The sequence below is a fragment of the Ochotona princeps genome, chromosome 19 (genome assembly GCF_030435755.1).
Source record: "Ochotona princeps isolate mOchPri1 chromosome 19, mOchPri1.hap1, whole genome shotgun sequence".
Classification (NCBI taxonomy): Eukaryota; Metazoa; Chordata; class Mammalia; order Lagomorpha; family Ochotonidae; genus Ochotona; species Ochotona princeps.
The window spans coordinates 35257743-35271194 of NC_080850.1; positions in this window are offsets into that span (position 1 = coordinate 35257743).

A 13452-nucleotide genomic window follows, 5' to 3' on the forward strand; every position below is an offset into this window, starting at 1 on the left:
AACCCGTTCATGTGGGTGGCATTGATTTCATTTTCCCATTCCGTCATCGCACTGCAGGTGTAAACGCCAAAGGGGATTTTGAAGACAGGTGGCTCAAGATCTGTGCTTGCTTACAAATGTAGTCCGGGTGAGTGAGAGAGGCCTTCAGATTTAGGGGTTCCTTGCATTTTTTTTAAATCGCTGATTCATGACATGGTCACGCAAAAAAGTCGTCAACAGCACACTTGAACCGCACATTTAAATGGCAGTTTTAGTTCCTCTTCTAAGGGTTGACAGTAAGGTGAAGAATGCAAACCTGCTTACTGGGCAAATGAGTTTATTCATGGGTGCAGGGAGGGAAGCAGACGTTGCTGAGTGTTGAGGGCAAAGGTTAGCAGAAACTGGGGTGACTAGAACACATAGTTAATTAATGATCTCAGAAATCAGCCTTGCCACCTTCATTCCACTTAGCTTCTTCCTGCTCGGAGTGGATAATGAACTCCTTCTTTACAGATCTGTCCTGCTGATTAAAACATCATGCCATGGGTTTTGCAAGCCCAGGGTGAAGTACATCTTGCATAATTCATTTAACATTAAATGTTTGCTGTGAAATGCTATGATACATACCAAAAAAAAAGAGAGAAAGTGAGCCAAGATCTTAACCACTGTGTCAGTCTTGAAAACTCACTGAGTTCAAATTCATACTAAATGTTCATTGTATTATAGCCGTGAATTTGTTAACATTCACCTAAGAATCTTACTGAAAACGTATTTGGGGGCTGGCTTTGTGGTGTAATAGGGTAAGCCTCCAGATGCCAGTTCAAATCCGAGCTGTACCACTTGCAAACCAGCTCCCTCCCTGCTAATACACCCAAGTCTTTCAGCCTCTGCAAACCTGTGAGAGACGAAGAGGAAGCTCTTGGCTCCTGGCTTCAGATCAGCTCAGCTCTGGCCATTGTGGTCATTTGGGGAGTGCACCAGCAGATGGACGAGATCTCTCTCTCTCTTTTTTTTAACTCTCTCTCTCGATATCTCTCTTTCCTTCTCTGTAAATCTGACTTCAAAGTAATAATAATAAAAATTGTCCAGTGTATTTTCAGAGGCTGGCATGGTGACATACACACTAATCCTCTACCTGTGGTACTAGCATCCTCTATGGATGCCATTTTGTGCCCCAGCTGCTGCACTTCAGATCCAGCTCCCTGCTTAGGGTCTCGGAAAGCAGCAGCGGATAACTTAATGCTTTGGTCCCTGCACCCATGTGGGAGACTCAGAGAAAAGCTCCTGGCTTCCGATCCGTTCAGCTCTGGCCATTGTGACCATTTGGAGAGTGAACCAATAAATGGAAGATTTTTCTTTCTCTCTCTCTCTCCTTTTCTCTCAGTAAAATCTGCCTTTCGAACAAAAATAAATATATATATATATATTTAAAAAAAAATCATTCTCCATGAGTATAAATCAACAAACTCCTTTGCACAAGACCAAAATATTAAAATACTTAACAAAGTCCCAAATGATATAATCTTGATTTGTTGACATCAACAGATACACAAACATGATGTTTACCAATGTTTTAGAGACAGAATACTCTTCAGAAAGAAACTGAACTTTGCTGAGGTCAGAAAATCAGAGTCACCCTTCAAAGAAGCAAATGATTAGGCCTGAACTCCAAGTTGGCTTTGTTTAATTTTCTTTTTATTCAGCTCCTTTTGAATAATCTTGATTTGTTGACATTGGCACAGAGGTTTGATTTGGTTGAATCAAGCTTTCTTTGAACTTTGTTCTGTTTAAGCAATATCTGTGTGTTCAGAGATTTTAAAAAGTACATAACCTCATTGATTATGTGGTTAGATAATATATATTTGCTAATAAGCAAACAATGCTTTTTCTAAAGTTTGTTCCACTGCTAAGCTTCTCTTACTATTATTATTCTTCTCAAAATTATTTTTAAAAAATTTTATACAATACCAATATAGTTAGCTTTAGAGTACTGATGAGAAAAATATCTGTCACCCTCAGGGACAGTACAAATGTAAGTAATAAGTAACTGAGGTAGCACAACAAATAAAAAAGTGAAGTCAGAGGCCAGGGTTGTAGCACAGCAAGTTAAGCCTGATTTTAATGCATCCCACAGTGGGAAGTCAGTTGGAATTCCAGCTGCTGTTCTTCCCATCCAACTTATTATGGATGTAGGGAAGTTAGTGGAAGATGATCCAAGTGCTTGGGCCCTGCCACCCACACAAGAGCAGGATAAAATTCCCGGCTCCTGGCTTGAGCCTGGCCAAACCTGGCTGTTCTTGGAATTTGGAAGTGAGCCAGTAAATGGAAGAACACTGTCCTTTCCCCTTATATTGATGTTTTAAATAATTATACAATCTTTTCTGTTAAAAAGTTAAAACATTTTCACACTATTATCCAGATATTATAACACTATTTTTGTTGCTTTTTTTTTTACTTTTTCCATTTTTTTATTATATTTTTGACAATCTTTACATAGTTAATTAGGGTAAAAAGGTTCAAGGGCTACAGGAAAATGGGTAAGACTATTATTTCCTGTGTCTGGGGTAAAAGGGGAGATAAAGGGAAAAGCCCCACCCAGTTTCCCACCCACCTCAGGTCCCTGAGGCATGCTCCAAGGGTCTTGCTCCAGTGGTTTTGATAGTTCAACAGTATTTTTGTTGTTTTAAAAAATGTTAAAAACTTAGTTTTAAAATTTTCTTTGACTAAAAATAAGTGCACATTTATGTGACAATATTTTAACACATGTAGACAGCAAGACAATTAAACCAGGCAATTAACCATTCCAATTCTTTGCCTTTTCTTCATTTGATGCTTACTGGTCCTTTTCCTTCTCTGGCTTCTTAAAGAATTATTTATTTGATTTGTAAGGAAGAGAAACAGAGAGGAAGATCTTCCATCCGATGATTCACTCCCCAAGTGGTCACAACAGCTGGAGCAGAGCCAGTCTGAAGCCAGGCACTTCTTCCAGGTCTCACACACAGGTGCAGGGTCCCTAGGCTTTGGGCCATCCTCAACTGCTTTCCCAGGCCACAAGCAGGGAGCTGGATGGGAAGTGGAGCTGCCGGGATTAGAACTGGCGCCCATATGGGATCCTGGGGCTTTCAAGGCGAGGACTTTAGCCGCTAGGCCATGCCGCCGGGCCCTAAGTGGCTACATTTTAAAAAATAAGAGAAGGGGCACTACATGATGACCTAGTGGCTGAAGCCCTCACCTTGCATGCACCAGGATCTCATATGGGCACAGGTTCATGTCCCAGCTGCTCCACTTCCCATCCAGCTCCCTGCTTGTGGCCTGGGAAAGCAGTGGAGGATGGCCCAATGCATTAGGACACTGCACCCGCGTGGGAGACCCGGAAGAGGTTCCAGGTTCCCGGCTTAGGATCGGCACGCACCAGCCCATTGCGGCTCACTTGGGGAGTGAATCATCGGACGGAAGATCTTCCTCTCTGTCTCTCCTCCTCTCTGTATATCTGACTTTGCAATAAAAATAAATAAATATTGATAAAAATAAAAAATAATTCCCTCCTTCCTGAAACATAAACCAAATGACAGTCATGAGGAAGCAGGCACAGGGGCCTAATGGAGTGCAAATCCACCTCGGCATGGCAGGAAAAAATACTGTATTTGAAAGGTAGAGGAGAAAGAGTGTATCCACTGTGGGCCAGGACAAAGTGAGGAGTCACAAACAAGCTTGCATGGCAGTGTCATTCACCCAAACTCCACTGGGGAGCAGCTCCTTTGGCCTTGTGTGCCTCCATCTGAGTCAGGGGTTGGCAGCTCCAAAGCTGCATCCCAAGGAAACACCCCACACCAAGCCAGCAAATCCCATCACTTGCTTCGCACACTCTCCATCTTTATGTAGCTCTTACCTTGCCCAGTGGTTACTTGGGTTAGTTTTTGTCATCTTCTGGATTCCATCTCTCCATCCCATCCTATCTATCAAATGGAACTAAAACAATGATTCTATTTTTGTTTTCCTGAATTCCAAAAACTGTAGCAACTTGTCCTCTCTACATCTTTTCTCCTCTCATGCCAAGTAAAATCCAAAGTCCCACCCACAGCCATCAAGGTCCCACATGACCTGGCCTGCTACCTCTATGACCAGGTCTTCCTCCACCTCACACAATTTGCTGCTCTCGAGGTATCCAAGCACAAGCCTACCTCTGCACTAGCCTTCCATTACTTGGAATGCTTTTTCCTACATCTATAGAATGGCTTCTCTCACCCCTTTAAGCCATATTCAAATGGGACCTGACTAAACAGGCCTTCTCTGAGCACACTGTACAACACACACACCCTGCCCATAATCAGTCTACTCCTCTTGTCATGCTTAGTTTGCCATTTTTTGTCTTTTAATTTGAAAGACAGAGCTACGGGTGGTGTGGGGGGGGAGAGGCCGAGAGAGACTTTCCATCACTGGTTCACTCCCCAAATGTTCAATCTCTCAATGGCTGGAGCTGAGCCAGTGCTAAACCAGGAGCCAGCAGCTTCTTCCAGATCTCCTACATGGCTGCAGGGTCCTTAGGGCTTGGGCCATCTGCCCAGACCCAACAGCAGCGAGCTGGATTAGAAGTGAAGCATACCATATGGAATGCTGGCACCTTGGTTACTGACTTTACCCTCCATGCCATAGCACCAGTTTTGCCCTGCTTGTATTTTCTCATAGCACTTGTTATTGCTATGTGTTTGTGACTGCTTATTAATGGAACATCAGTCTACACATGTCTCCTCAATTTAATGTAATCAAGACTGTTTGCCAGCTAAACAGCCAGGAGACAGGAGCTTCTTCCGGGTCTCCCACGCAGGTGCAGGGTCCCAAGGTTTTGGGCCATCCTCCACTGCTTTCCCAGGCCACGTGCAGGGAGCTGGATAGGAAGTAAAGCAATTGGGATACGAACCAGCACCCATATGTGATCCTGGTGCATGCAAGGTGAGGACTTCAACCACTAGGCTACTGTGCCAGGCCCAAGGCACACAGGTTCTAATCATCAGGCCATGTTCCACTGCCTTCCCGGGCTCATCAGCATGGAGCTGGATCAGAGACAGCGGGACTAGGACTGTCTCATTTGTGTATTCTCAGCATTTCGCATGGGGCATCACATTGAACAGGGAGTTTCTGGGAGACCTGGAAAGAAGTTCCTGGCTCCTGGCTTCGGATCAGCACAGCACCGGCCTTTGCGGCCACTTGAGGAATGAATCATCGGACAGAAGATCTTACTCTCTGTCACTCCTCCTCTCTGTACATTTGCCTTTCCAATAAAGATAAATAAATCTTTTTGAGACAGAAAGAGATATTCCATCCACTGGTTCACTCCTCACGTGTCACAATGGCCAAAGTTAAGCCAATCTTAAGCCAGGAACCAGGAGCTTCTTCTGGATCTCCCACCTTGGTGCAAGGTCCGAATGCTTTGGGCCCTCTTCTGCCACTTTTTCAGGCCACCAGCAGGGAAATGAGCAGGAAGTGAAACAGCTGGGACCCCTACCAGCACCCGTACAGGATCCCAGCAGATGCAAGGCAAGAACTTTAACCACCAAGCTACTGGGCCAGGTCCTATTAATACTATGTTGTGTCCCATCTGTTACAAGCCTATGAGTGTTGCTTAAATGATGTCAGCCTTTGGTCAAGGATGGAGATACAGCATTGAATGGTAGCTCTTCCTTTCGTTATGCAGATACCTCCTCCCATCCTGACACTGTAGTTTCAGAGAGCTGTGATGCAACTTCCTCTCAACACCTTTTTCTCATGATCTCATCAGTTCTTTCACTTACTAATTAACTCATTCTTTTAAAAAAAAAAGTTATGGGGCCCGGCAGCATGGCCTAGCGGCTAAAGTCCTCGCCTTGAACGCCCCGGGATCCCATATGGGCGCCGGTTCTGATCCCGGCAGCTCCACTTCCCATCCAGCTCCCTGCTTGTGGCCTGGGAAAGCAGTTGAGGACGACCCAATGCATTGGGACCCTGCACCTGCGTGGGAGACCTGGAAGAGGTTCCAGGTTCCCGGCTTCGGATCGGCGCACACCGGCCGTTGCGGCTCACTTGGGGAGTGAATCATTGGACGGAAGATCTTCCTCTCTGTCTCTCCTCCTCTGTGTATATCTGACTTTGTAATAAAATAAATAAATAAATAAATAAATAAATAAATAAATAAATAAATAAATAAATCCGAGCGCCTCAACCCCTGGGCAGCTATGCTGCTCGGGGGCTCGGGTTCGTCCCATCTCCAGCACGGCACACCCAGGTACATGGGCTGAGCGACTCCCGGGGAGTTCTGGAATTTGGGTTCTTTGATATACTGCATGAATGGCTCCAGGCTGAACCCACAATGCTCTGGGGACGTGTATCAATCCTATAGATTCTCAATGGCAGTAAATCTTCCTCTGAAGATCCTGTACTCACTTTATAGTACAGATTGCCAATCACCAGTTCATTTAAAGGCAAAATTACGGCTTGTCCAGCAGGATGTCCCCATTGCCTAATAGGATGATGAATTAGCAGAGGGGTCACAGTAGGCAAGACCATGACATTGACTGGCATTTGAGAACCATACCCTAGGTTAGAATGTGTCAGGCTGTGTGGGCCAAACCCCGTGGAAATTCTGACCCCACTGGATGGTTTAGGAGGGCCGGTGGAGACAATGCAGGAGGTATGACAGTCTATGGGGCGCCCTGAGCTGATGCAGAGCAACCACTGGCATACTTAATACTGGCTGGGAACAGGCCTGGTTGGAGAGCTTGGGGGAGGCCTTGGCTGGGTGGAGTCTACCACTAAGGAACGCAGGAACTGGAAGGGGGCTGAGTTCTGGTCGGGTCACAGTTGTAGTCCCTTGGCATAAATATGGATTGGGACTTGACGCACCGTGCCAGGTTAGACCGCAGCACAGTTTGGTGCTCAGGAGGACCAGGGTAGACGTGGGACGGACTCGGCTAGGTTTCAACACCAACTGAGCCATATAAGAGCTATATGTGGGTATGAACGAGCCGTGGCTGGGCTGAAACTTCCAACAGCAGGAACCAGAATGGGTTGAAGAGCGGAGCTGGCCCAAGGAACTGCTGGTATGCGTGAAGCCTGACACCAGGAAGGGGTCTGATGGAGGAACCTGAACAGTTCCTCTGACAAGACACTGACCCTACAAATAAACACAGGAAGCAAGGAGGTAAACAACCCAGGAGAGGTGTTGGAAAGTAACCCACTTGCATACATTGGCTCAGGTTGGGGGCAGACCAGGCTGAGTTAGCTAGAGTTATCCACTGGCAAGTCTGTGCGCTGGAGCTGTGCGGGGGTCTGGCCAGGTTCGGTTGCGATAATAAAAAAAAAAAAAGTATACAATACAAAATGCCAAGGCAAGGCTGCCTGTGCCGGTTAGGAATGCAGCACCCAACCAGCACACCTCCCACTGGTTTAAGTGAAGGATGAGTGTGTGATGGCCAGAACCAGGATGGGCTGCAGTACTCATGGGTTCCAGTGGAGGTCGGGGCTGAGAATGGAACCAACCCAGCAGTTGCAACCACCAGCTGATCGGGGTGATGGATTGTGGCGGGCACTGTGCTTACTAGTGCATGTAGGAACCTGGTCTGGGAACACCTCAAAGTTTCTTTGGGAACTCCCTTAATCATAATGAAGGAATCAGAACATTAACCAAGAACAGATGGAAGATGGAATAGATCAATCAACCACCTCAGTTATATGTTAGCAGCGAAATACTGGACAAGGGGAGACGCTATGATGGTCTATATCAGTTAGTGGACTCTGCACCGCCTCATCATACCTGGATTGTTGCTGATGATATGTTGGAGCTTCTAGTTGATTGGGATGACACTCTGCTGGCTCTGCCTTCGGACCTGAGAGGGCCTCCCTAAGAGGTCGTTGAATTTGGACAATGGGATGCTGGACTCTATGTATGGTAAATGCTTGCAATGAGGGAATCCCAGCGGAATTTGAGCTGTGGCTATGCATCAGGATGGAGGAATCCACCGGGTGGGGGAGGGTTTGGGGTGAAGGGGGGAGAATCCCAGTACCTATGAAATTGTGTCGCATAATACATTGTAATTAATGGCAAAAAATAATAAAATTTTTTAAAAAAGAAGTAAACCTAAAAAAAATAAAATGTTCCAAAATAAATTAAAAAATTTATGAATTGCCTTCCATAAACCAGGCACAAAGCAAAAGCAAAATAGCACCAATAGAGTCTCGCCCCTCTTCAGTGTGTAGTTGCAGAAAGCAGAAAACTAGCATGCAAATGAAGTGCTTTTAAAGGGTTGTGTTAAGATGGAACAGCAAACATGTGCCTGGCTTGGATGGGATGGTTAGGACAGGAGGTGTGTGACATTTAAGCTATGTTCCAAAGGGTAGAAAACAAGGTATTACGAAGAGGGATCCCAGGCACAGGAACAGCACCTGCCAAGATCCAGGGACACGAGGGAGATTGCTGGGGTGAGCAACACAGAGTGGCATGAGATGAGACCAAAAGAGCAGGAGCCAGAGCAATGGGTCTTCTATGCTGTTCTAAGGGGTTTACGGGCTTCAGGAAGCAATTCAGTAATTATACATATAGGAAAACCTTGATCCAGTCCATGCTTCAAGTGAATCTGTTAAAAAACAGGAAAGGGCATTTGGACTTACAGTTAAGATGCTGCTTGGGAAGTCATTCTCCCTGCCCAAGCATCTGAGGTTGGAATTCCTGCTCTGCTCCTCATTGCAGCTCCCTGCTAATGTGCATCCAGGGAGGTAGCAGGTAGCAGCTCAAGTAGTTGGTGTCCTGCTCCCCACAAAGAAAACAGATTGGGTTTCTGGCTCTAACTTTTGGCATGACCCAGCCTCAGTCATTATAGGCATTTGGGGAGTAAACCAGCAGATGGAGTGTGTGCATGCTTGCTCACTCTCATAAACAAATATTTTCAAATAAATCCATCTGCTGTAAGGAAAAGTGGTTGACAGGGAAAAAACAGAATTGCAGTGTAACTCCAGGCCAGAGAGGATGGTGGCCTGTAGTGTGAGGTGGAGGTAGTGGAGACAGAAGTGTATTTATCGATCCAATTTCTAATTTTGGGAGTTGATATGTCTCTTTGCTTTTGCCAGCTCCATTCAATCAATCCTGAAAACTTACAGATTCCAACCTATAGACTTTCAAGTGACTCCCTAATTCTTTCTTCCAGATTCAACTGAGGCCCTTATTACCGCTCACCTGCCTGGTTACAATAGTCATCTTGGCTTTAAGTCTTGGCTTGTGCTGCTACAACCTACACAGACTTTAGTGCCAGAGGGAACTTTCAAAACCAGTTTTGACCATGCTTCTGTCCTGGTTAAAACTTCTGTGCTGATTAAAAGGCTCTACAGTTTGAGAATGGAGGTCACCTTTGGTCCAGGCCGATTCTCCAATTTAAACTATGATACGCACACTTGCCTGATGCTTTTCCTACATCTCTTCCTTTCTGCATGTTATTTTCATTTTAAGATATATCATTCCATGTGAGTACTATTTCCCATTTTACAGAAGCAAGAACTGAAGCTTCAAGTAGCTAGTGTCTTTGAATTATCACCTGCAATGAGATTAAAGTTTTAATGTTAAACATCTGGCAAAAGAAAAAAGTGTATGATTACAGAATGTTCACTGTTTTACAGCGGTGATTGGTTATTCTTGTGAGGTTTGACAGAAGATAATTTTTATTCCCATTTAAATTTTCTGGATCTTATAAAGTTTTTACAGTTGCTGTGTATTATTCTTATAACAACAAGAATCAAGAAAAACATGGGGTGTAAGGTGAGGATTGGGGTTCAGCAGGTGACACCCACATTCTGGGAGTGGCCATTCAAGTCCACAATATGCACTTCCGACACAGCTTCATGCTAATGTGCCTGAGAAGGTACTGGAAGATGGCTCACACACATAGGCCCCTGTGGGAGACCAGGATGTTTATTCCGCCTTTCAAATCAATAAATAAATCTTTAAAATAAAAACAATAAGGGGCCTGGCACAGTAGCCTAGTGGCTGATGTCCTTGCTTTGCTTGCGCTGGATCCCATATGGGAGCTAGTTCTAATCCCAGCTACTCCATTTCCATCCAGCTCCCTGCTTATGGCCTGGGAAAGCAGTTGAGGACGACCCAAAGCTTTGGGACCCTGCACCTGTATGTGAGACCTGGAAGAAGCTTCAGGCTCCTGGTTTTGGATTGGCTTAGCTCTAGCAGTTGTGGCCACTTGGGGAGTGAAACATCAGATGGAAGATCTTCCTCTCTGTCTCTCCTCCTCTCTCTGTATATCTGCCTTTCCAAGTAAAATAAATAAATCTTTTTTTTTAAAGATTTTATTATTATTATTGGAAAGCCGGATATACAGAGAGGAGGAGAGACAGAGAGGAAAATCTTCCGTTGGAATGATTCACTCCCCAAGTGGCCACAACTGCTAGAGCTAAGCCAATCCAAAACCAGGAGCCTGGAGCTTCTTCCAGGTCTCACATACAGGTGCAGGGTCCCAAGGCTTTGGGCCGTCCTCCACTGCTTTCCCAGGCCACAAACAGGGAGCTGGATGGGAAGTGGAGCTGCCAGGATTAGAACCGGCACCCATATGGGATCCCAGGGGCGTTCAAGGCGAGGACTTTAGCCGCTAGGCCACGCCGCCGGGCCCAATAAATAAATCTTTTAAAAATAATAAATAAAACATTGTTTAAAAAAGCAGATTGGGGGTGTTAAGTCTTAAGGAAAATTCCATTTCTCTTCTTTTGCATTTTTATTTTTATTTATCTATTTTTATGTATTTGAAAGTAAGACGGCTCATCCATGTGCTGATTCACTCCCCAAATGTACCCAACAGCTGGGGCGGGGACCAGGCTGAAGCCAAAACCTGGAACTCAGTCTGGGTCTCCCATGTGGGTGGTAGGAATCCAACTTGTTGAACCATCATACGCTCCAGGGAGGAGCATTAGCAGCAAGCTGGAATCACAAGCAAGGCCAGATTTGTACTCGGGCACTCCAACAGAGGATGTAGTGCCTTAAGCACTGGCCCAAACATGCATCCCTAAAAGAAGAAAAATTTAAAAAAAAAATGATTTATTTTTATTGGAAAGTCAGATTTACAGAGTGAAGAAGAGGTAAAGATATTCCATCCATTGATTCACTCCCCAAATGGCCACAACGGCCAGAGTTGTGCTGATCTGAAGCCAGGAGCTTCTTTCTGCACCTCTCACGCAGGTACAGGATGCAGGCTTTGGGCCATTCTCTGCTGCTTTCCCAGGCCACAAGTGGGAAGTGCTGAATGGGAAGCAGGACAGCCAGGACACGAATCAGTACCCATATAGAATCCCAGCATGTGCAAGGCGAGGACTTCAGCCACTAGGCTACTGCGACAGGCCAAAGGAAATTCTGATCTATGCTACAACACACATGACCTTGAGTGAAAGAAAAATCCTTAGGCTTTGGCACTTCAAAAGCTACAAACTGACAAATACTACTTTCAAGAGGTACTTGAGTCTTATGATTCTTATTCATATGATACTTATGATTCTACTTACAAGAGGTACTTGAAATCATCCAGATTGTACAGACTGAAGGGCAATGGTGACTGCCTGAGGCTGCGGGAGGGAGCAATGGGGAGTTGTCACTTCTAAGGTCTGGAGTATAAGGCCTTTCTCTTTCAGCTGCGTTATAGAGGTGTCTCCTTATAAGAGGATCTCTCGCATGTTCTCTTTCATTTTCTTCATCTGTAGTATAAGCCATTTCTTTCCTAGCCATATTATGGTGGTGTCTCCCATCAGGGAAGGCTCTCATGGGCTCCTCTTTGCCATCCTCCTCATCTGTACTGTGAAACATTTCTTTTTTAGCCATATTACGGCAGTCTTTCCTGTTGGTGGACCACTTAAGAGTTCTGTTTCTCTTTCTTCCTTGTCCGTACTATGAAACATTTCTTTTTTAGGTATATTTTGGGGGTGTCTCCTCTTAGAAGAGTTTCTTGCAGATTCCCCTTCTAAAATGATAATAACAGCTGTCATTAAAGCCCATATAATCCATAAACTATCTTGAATATCTTCTTTCCTTCCGGCCTTTTCACCATTTTTCTGAGTAAAATTCTTAAATTCAGTTTCTAGTGTCCCTTCATCTGGGGACCAAGGATTATATTCACAAATAAGCTCTAAATAAGAACGCAGTTGCTGCCTAGTTACCTTTGCTCCACTTTTCAATAAAAATTTCTGCATAAGAGAGATAAAAGACTGTGCTCTACACTGGTTCTAGCCCATTTTCCCACTCACCACTTTCTGTGGGAGTTTCCACTGCACTTTTCTTCTTTCAAGTCCCTGTCCAGGCGCCACTTGTCACTGTCCCGCAGCGATGGACTTGGTGCACACATGGACTACTGACTGATGGCCAATAGCCTAAGTTTACTAACAGCAGCAGACTTTTAAAGGAAGGTTGTAATGTAGGCAGCCAGGGAGGAGGGGCTGATCCATTTACATCTCAGCAGCAAGGGACAGTTCCCCAAAACACAGCTAGTTCCTCTAGCAGGTTCTTTATCTAAACCTTATCAGTTGCTCCTGGCTCCTTCAGGGGAGATTCAACTGGCTATTATCTCCCACAATAGCAAAGATTCTGAATGTTCTTCTACAAATGAACTGCACAATTAAAAATGATGGAGTTGAGATATGTCTGTGTATTTTGCTATAGCAAAACAGAGTTTGAGGGGCCCAGCGGCGTGGCCTAGTGGCTAAAGTCCTTGCCTTGAACACGCCCGGATCCCTTATGGGCGCCAATTCTAATCCTGGAAGCTCCACTTCCCATCCAGCTCCCTGCTTGTGGCCTGGGAAAGCAATCAAGGATGGTCCAAAGCTTTGGGACCCTGCACCTGCGTGGGAAACCCGGAAGAGGTTCCAGGTTCCCGGCTTAGGATCGGCTCAGCACCGGCCGTTGTGGTCACTTGGGGAGTGAACCATTGGACGGAAGATCTTCCTCTCTGTCTCTCCTCCTCTCTGTATATCTGACTTTGTAATAAAATAAATAAATCTTAAAAAAAAGACAGAGTTTGAAAAAAAGAAAGCTTGATGGGGAATATCCTTTAGATATTCTCCTGCCTCTCCACTGGTTCTGCTCTGCCATCATTTTGTTCCTTGTCAGTGTTTTACTCTCTGGGCTCATTATAATTAGTTGTGATCTTAAGCATTTCTCCATCTTCAGGAAAGAGACTGGCTTATTTTCACATGTTGCCATTCCTAGTTCCTTTTGATCCCAAAGCCCCTGGAATCACAACTGGGATTTGAAGGGGCTGGCCAAAATGCCAAGGGTTTTAGGAAAGAAAGGCCATCTAGGACAATAGCTGTGATCTTAAGGGGCCCAATGAACTACTTCCAGCCACTTGGGAGTGTTTATTAAACCAGCTAAATCTGAGATGGGGACAAGGGGAACCCAGCCTGAAAGCAGCAGCTCCTTTAATTCAGACCAAGGAATTCTAAAGAAACCTCCCAACCCTCAGA